Source organism: Neovison vison, chromosome 12, assembly GCF_020171115.1.
Source record: "Neovison vison isolate M4711 chromosome 12, ASM_NN_V1, whole genome shotgun sequence".
Lineage (NCBI taxonomy): Eukaryota > Metazoa > Chordata > Mammalia > Carnivora > Mustelidae > Neogale > Neogale vison.
The window spans coordinates 87,307,946-87,315,571 of record NC_058102.1 but is presented as its reverse complement, the minus strand read 5'-3'; the positions used below and the strand labels follow the sequence as shown (position 1 = coordinate 87,315,571).

At 48.6% G+C, this 7,626-nt stretch overlaps 1 protein-coding gene across 2 annotated transcripts in view; it reads left to right on the top strand.

The window, feature by feature from the left end:
* The first annotated feature begins 1,952 nt into the window (after positions 1-1,952).
* POU6F1 (POU class 6 homeobox 1) overlaps positions 1,953-7,626 on the top strand; it is a 28,998-nt gene continuing 23,324 nt past the window's right edge. For both annotated transcript variants that reach the window (XM_044226877.1, XM_044226875.1), the window contains exon 1: positions 1,953-2,230. The gene's annotated coding sequence lies outside the window, so the exon portion shown is untranslated. The remainder of the gene's footprint in view (positions 2,231-7,626) is intronic.

Below are 7,626 nucleotides of genomic sequence, written 5' to 3'. Positions count from 1 at the left end.
TGTCAGAGTTTCACAAAGCCATTAATACGCATGCAACTATGGGACACTTGGGTGGCTCAGTTGGCTAGGTGTCTGCCTTTGGCTCAGATCATGATCCCAGGGTCCTGGGATAGAGTCTTAAAGGTGGGGGTCACCCGTAGCAGGGAGCCTGCTTCTTCCGTCTGCTGCTCCCCTGCTCTCTCTCTTTCTGACAAATAAATACATAAATAAAATCTTTTTAAAAAATGGATGTAACTATCATACAGATATCTTACAACAGTATAGAGCTTATAGTTTTCAAAGTGCTTTTACATACAGCCTATTAAACTTCTTTTTTTTTTTTTTAGCCTATTAAACTTCTTAATCCTATGAAGTAGTGATTATAGATAGAACCCTCATTTTATAAAGTAATGAAGAAGTTAAATTACTGGCCTGGACTGTGAGTAGAAGAGTTGGGACTCAAACCTGAATATTCTGACTCCTAATCTATTGGTTTCTTATAAATCTGGTACCAGCTGTATCTCCTCACCCTCAGGTACAAACAGCAGAGGGACAGAACCAGAGCCCTTCTGGCCAAGCAAATGATAATGTTGGGCCTCCAGAGGGAAGCTTCTGTGACCAGGACCTCTGGGTGTGAGCATGCTCCAGGCAACATTCTGGAAAATGTGTAGGAGTGATGGTGTGAGGCCACTTGGCACCCACTTCCCCTCTTTTCCCCAGCAATGTGTTCCACCAGGGGGCTTACAGTACAGTCCTGGGAGGGCTGGGGCTCCACTTCCATTCCCCTCAAACTATACTAAACTACACTAAACAACTCTCTCCCCGCTCTCCATTAACCAGCAAATTGGCCGGGGTGGGGGCAGAGGGGGTGCAGTCCAGACAGATGGCCGGAGGCTGCAATCACTGAATTTCCAGTCTCCCTCCTCAACTCTCCCCTCATTCCTTCTCTTCCACTTTGGTCTTCCAACTCCTTCCTCTTCCACTTGTCCACTACTTCTCCAAACTGCTTTACCCTCCGCCCCAAACTCTACGTCTTCGAATCCCTTCCCCTTCCCCTACCCTCAAGAGCCTCCAGGTAAACCAAAGCCTCCGTGCCATCACCACCAGCAAAGCAGAATCTCCATTCTACTGAACTGTCATTCTCATTCTCTCTCTCTTTTTTTCTTTTCTTTCTTTCTTTCTTTTTTTTTTTTTTTAACATTTTCTTGTCTACTTGGACAAGAAGGCAAGTAAGTTGTCTTTAGACAAGACAGCCCACAACCAACCGCCACTGGAGTGAGGGCGGAGGGAGCATTCAGGACCAGGGTCCCCTCCCTGAAATGGACCCAGGGCAGAACCAATTGGAGGTTCGACGCTGGCTGAACGCGGGTTAAATCCCCCCACCTCCGCTCCTGTCTCGCACTGGGGTTCTGGCCTGGGGCTCGGGAATGGACCTGAACTTGACTTTCCACGATGAGGAGTACAGTTGACTAACTAGGGAGGAAAGACGGCGGTGGCTGGGAGTCACCGCCCCAACCCTTGGCTGCGGGGAATGTGGCACAGGTCCCCACTTCGGACTCCCGTGCTCCTGCTCCCCCTCTCGCACCTTCCAAAATGAAACCACCTCGAGCAGCCTCTCCGAGGTGGGGGCTGCGTGACCCGCCTCACGGACCCTCCACTCCAGTCCGGGAAGAGAACCCTGGGGCCTCCCGGCGTGACCAACTGCGGAGGGTGCCCACCCCACCCCCACCCCTCCTCGTTCCCGGCTCCCCAGATCCCCTCCCTTCCTCCACCGCCCGCCCAGCCCGCCGCCCCCGGCGGCTGGCGCGCGCGGTGCAGCATGCGGCAAAGCTCTTTGCATAAATTATGCTCATGACGCAGCAGCTAAAAAAATCCAAGTAGCAGAAGGAGGGAAAAAAGGGGGGGGAGGGAAAAGGGGGGGTTGTGGAAGGGGGGAAAGAAGAAAAATATATATACCTGCCGGGCCCCCCCAGCTCCCCCTTCCCGCTTCCCGGCCGCCCCCCCCTCCGCCCAGCGCAGCCCGCGGAGTCCCCTTCGGCTCTGCCCAGCCCGGCCTGGGGGCCCGGGGGTGGCGGTGGGTCCCGACCGGCTCCCGGGCCGAGCCGTGCCCAGCCAAGCCGCACTGGCTTCTTTGTCTGCGGGCGGCGGCCGCCCGGCCCCGGCCCCGGCCCCCTGGCCCGAGCTGTGAGATGAATCTCTAATCGGTGGCCGCCGGGCACCGGGGGCGAAGGCGGCTCGGGCTCGGGCTCCGGTAAGTAGCGGGGTCCGGGGCGGGGAGGGGTTTGCACGGAGGGGGAGGGGGCCGGGCAGGGGAGGTTTCGGGTTTGGTTAATATGCAATGCCCGTAATTAGCATAATTTATATATTTATGATAAAGAGAAAAAATGCCGCGGGGCCGGGGTGCCGGGATGCCGGGCCGGGGCGGCGGGTAGCTCTGGGAATGAGACTGCGCGCGGCCGCCCGCTTGGGGCCGGAGACCCCTGGGGCCGCGCCCTCGCCCGCCAGCCGGCCGGCGGGGACCGGAAGAGGGGAGGGGGCTGCCGCCAGGTGGACCCCGTGGGGAGCTTGGACCGGGCCCCTCCCCTGGAGCCCAGGTGGGATACCGACGGGAGCGGACGTTACAGACACTGACCCGGTGGCGACCGGGAGCCGATTCCCGCCCCAGGGGAGAACCCGGACGCCTGGGTTCCCGGCGGTGAAGGTCAACTGAGTCGGCCTGGGCGCCCTGTCACCATTCTCCCCAGCGACAGTACACAGGGAGCACTGGTGGGACTCGGGGTTAGGAACCTAGCTGTTGCTGGAAGCGTGGAGGAATGGTGGGAGGGTAACCAACGATCAGAGCATGAGCACTTCATAAATATTTAATAACAATATTATTATTAATAAATATCATAATAATGGGCCAGATTTGTGCTTCCTGGCCATTCTCACCTGGCAAGGCCAAGGGAGTGCCAGGGTGCCTTGTGATCCCCACTTTAGCGTTGGAATCCCCCATTCCGCGGTGGCTGGAAGCCTGAAACCCCAGAAGAGCCTCGGCCGCAGGGCAGGGGGAAATAAAACAGGGTCAGGAAGCCTTTCCAGACAAATGGAAAGAAGTTCTTTGCAGAGATTGTAGCCTCATCTGCTTTTCCAGGTTCCTCGCTCCAAAAATAGAGGCTGGTCTTGAATTGTTTATGGACATATATCCCTCCACCCCTTATCTTGGTATTCCGAGGCAGCCAACAGGAATAAGCAGGGCTTTCTGAGGAAGAATCCCATATATTCCATTTGGATAAAAGCCCTGGTGCAGGGTGATATTTCTGTGACCTGTTTTCAAGTTTGTTCATTTTTGTTTTTGAGTATGTGCTGGAGAACTTCATTGCGTTCCTTGGTCAAACAAAAGTACCTAGTATGTGCCATGCTCTGAGCAATACAGATAGAACTTACCCTGTGATGGAGTTTTCAGTTTAGGTGGTGGTGGTGGCTAGGGGGTCCAGGGAAGGCCAATCATAACCATGAAAGCTACAAAGTCATACCATAGAGTGATAACGTGTGTGAGTGAGAGAGAGATGAGCTATTTCTTCTCTTTTGAAGGTATATCTAGCAACTAAGAAAAAGTGAATCAGAAGAAATTTGCTTCTCTAAGGGTTCTCTGCATAATGAAGGAACATGGGATAAAATCATATCCCTCTCCCCAAGATTTACTGCCTATAAAATCATAATAGTAATCTTTCTATTTTTAACACTTTACAATTGAAAACATTTTTATATACATACTTTATACTTCAATTAAAAATAATAACATTATTTTTATATGCCATGGGTGGTTCTGTCAGTTAAGCATCCTGCTTTCAGTCTCAGCTCAGGTTTTGATCTTAGGGTTGTGAGTTCAACAACTCACTGGGCTTTTTGCTGGGCATGGAGCCTACTTTAAAAATAGTAATAACAATAGTAGTAACTGTTACATAGTGTTTGCTGTGTGCCAGGCCTAGTTTTAAGTGCCTTACATAACTGTTACCAATTTAATCCTTAGTAACCCATGAGGTGGGTACTATCGTTTAGCTCCATTTTACAAATAAGAAAATTGAGGCTTAGGGAGATTACTTGAGGGGAAGCAGTGCTCAATCTGGGTCTTCTGCCTTTAAGCTCCAAGCTCTTTCTGTGTCAGAATGAGGGTCAGTGAGGCCACAGAGGGAATAGGAGGGAAGCTGGATTGCCCCATTAGGAAGGGGTAAGTGTGGTTAGGGTTCTCCAGAACTTACTGCTGCTTCTTTGAAACAATTTTTTTTAATTGATTCCTCAGTAATGTATCTTTTTTTCTTTTAAAGATTTTATTTATTTATTTGACAGACAGAGATCACAAGTAGGCAGAGAGGCAGGCAGAGAGAGGAAGCAGAGAGAGGAGGAAGCAGGCTCCCTCCTGAGCAGAGAGCGGACTGCAGGACTCGATCCTAGGACCCTGGGATCATGACCTGAGCTGAAGGCAGAGGCTTTAACCCACTGAGCCACCCCGGCACCCCTCTTTGAAACAATTTTTAAGTAGTCTTAGAACTGTGAATGGGAACAAAAAAAAATTGAAATAGGGTCTGTGTTTCAAGGGAGAAGGTAGGAAATATGAGGAGGGCAAGTGATATGACCTGATTTCTTAGTTTATATTTTTGGCTCTTAGTCACACACACACACACACACACACACACACACACACACACACACGTTATGTACCAGGTATTATACTAGGCACTGGGGCATGATAATAAGTGGGTGGATCTTCTTGGAGTTTACAGTCTAGTGGGGAAATATACCTACTCTTTATTTTTCACATTTCATTTGCCTCCTCCCTTCACCCTGCCTGGGATGAATCATGTTTGGGCACAAGGGAATGGGAACAGGAGGAGAAACTAAATCTAAATGTGTCTTTATTAAACTAGTGTTTACTGTTAGCCTATATATGTCTACAATTATACATGAGAGTTTGGAAAGGGGGAATTAAAGTTGTTCACTGCTTTTCCTATCTTTTTCTCCTTCCCTTTTTTCTGGCCCATGTGAATGCCTAGCTGGTCTGTTAGCAGTTTACCAAGCTATTAATCTCTGCTTGTGGATGGAGGACAGGGTGGGGAGGTGGAGAGGGTTGTCTGGAGGAGAACTGAGAGTTTTCATTTTCAATGTGTCCTGATCCTTGGGGCCCCAAATTGGCCCCTTACCATTATGGAGAGAAAGTTCGTTATTGTTATTGTTATTTGTTATTGTTAGGAGGATACCTGTCTGGGACAGGTGGACACTGTGTTGAATTTTGAGTCTGCCGTTGACTTTTCTGTGCCCTTGGGCAAGTCACCTGAGCTTTCTCTCCTTCCATTTCCCTGTCAATAAAACTGGGATCATAATAAGAGCACCATGCTACGCATTTCACTTACATAATCTCGTATCACCGTTTTAACAACCGCATATTTTCCCATTTGATCACTGTTTTAAAGATGAGGAAATTAGGGGTGCCTGGGTGGCTTAGTTGTTTAAGCATCTACCTTGGGCTCGGGTTATGATCTCAGGGCCCTAGGTCAGGCTCTCTGCTACATGGAGAGTCTGCTTCTCCCCCTCCTTCTGCCCTCCAATCCGCTCCCACTAATGTGTGCACACTCTCTGTTTTGTTCTCTCCCAAATTAATAAACAAAATTTTAAAAAGAAAAAAAGATGAGGAAATTAAGCTTCGTAGAGACTAAGATCATACCGAGATCATACAGCTATTTCATGGCCAAACTGGGATCTGAGTCTAGGTTTCCCTCCAAAGCCCATACCCTTACCTCTCTTTAATCCTCAACTTTCTGTCTGTAAAAATGGGAGTAATAGTAACCAATTGTTCTTAGTGTTTTATACAATAATTCTGAGGTAAGCTCTCTTATTATTTATCCCTGAGAAAACAGAAGTTACCTTCCCCCCATGTAGAAAATCACACGGTTGGTTCGGTTTCAGTATGGATTTGCACTATGGTGTGGGGGGGCGCCGGTGTCAGAATTGAATAATAATAGTTAAGATACATTGAACGCTTATGCCATTTACTGTCACACTAGCCCCGTTTCAAATATGGTAACTGAGGCATAGAGAGGTTAGGTCCTTGTCCAAGGTCTTACACCGAAGACATCTTAAAACTGAGACATGAATCTAGCTTCTTAATTGCTGCACTAAACTCAAATGAGATAATGTATGTAAATTAGGATAATAGCTCCCATTTTCTGAGCCCTTACTGTGTGCCAGGCATCGATATAAACTTTTACATGCATTAATTTATGCATTAATTTATTCAGTCCAACCCTATGAAGTTGATGCTATTTCTCTCATTTTTTCAGATGAAGAAACTGAGGCACCAAAGTTAAGGCATTTGTCCTGAGGCCCGCAGCTGGTAAATACCAAAGCTGAGATGATGAACCCGACAGTCTCTGTCTCCAGAGGGTGCTCGCTATAATACTATGTATAAAGGGCAGGGATCCCGATAAACTGTAAATGATTATTCTTCTTCAGCACGTGTAAGCAGGGAAATCTGTGTCCTGGGACCAGAAGTAGAGAAGGATGGGAGGGCATGCAGAAAATCCATCAGGCAGTAATGACTTAGAGGTGGAAGCCTCTTTGGAGTCTGGCAATTTAAGAAAGGGCTGATAATAGTTGTATGCAGGGATGTGGTGGTGTTCCTTCACACCAGGTATGAAAGCTGTGTGGACCGGCATGGCAGTGTTAAGTAGGGGAATTCTGGGCATCCTGGAAGGGAGAGCCTGTAGGATTTGGTGAAGGAGCAAATGTGAGCCGTAAGCGAGAAGGCAAGGATGATGGCAAGGTTTTTGGCCTGAGCATCTGTGGAAAGATGAAGCTGCCCATAGGTGGAGATGGGGAAGGCTGCATGCGGGTGGCATGGGTTTGGGGGCGCCTGGGTGGTGCGGTCAGTTAAGCGTCTGACTCTTGATCTCAACCCAGGTCTTGATCTCAAGGTTGTGAGTTCAAGCCCTGTGTTGGGCTCCGCATTGCACGTGGAGCCTACTTTTAAAAAAAGACAAAGAAATTAGGAGTTTGGTTTTGAACATGTTGAGTACGAGATGATATGAACAATCAATAGGCATTTGGATATCTGAGGCTGAACTTCCCAGATACAGGCCCAATTTGGTCCTTGTGTGACTCAGTGAGCCCATCTAGGGAGGAGGTAAAGCCTTGATGGCACCAGTGAGCTCAGCCCTAGTTCCCCATCTCTGCCAGTATCCTGCTGTCCCGTCATTGTGGCCTTTCTGAATGGCAGTTTTGCAAGAGGTAAGTGCAAACACGGTTTAAATACAAAAGTAGCCTAGAGCTGGAGATGCCGATGTGGACAAACAACCCTGAGAAAATTAAGTCAAATTTCTGAAAGGTGATTTCCCACAGTAAGTGTGGCTTTCTTTCAGCTGAGTACAGGTAAAACTAATTTCAGCTTAATCAGCCATATTTTACAGTCCACTGACCTCATGAAGAGGAGACGCCTGCTGCAAAATCGAATGTAGAGTGAGAAGGTATTTTACACCTTGAAAACCTCAACCACATGAAGTGTTAAGGAAGGGATGAAAACCACAGAAAGGAGTCTGTGTTAAAAGTAGGCATCCTGGGCCACCCGGGTGGCTCAGTGGGTTAAGCCTCTGCCTTTGGCTCAGGTTGTGATCT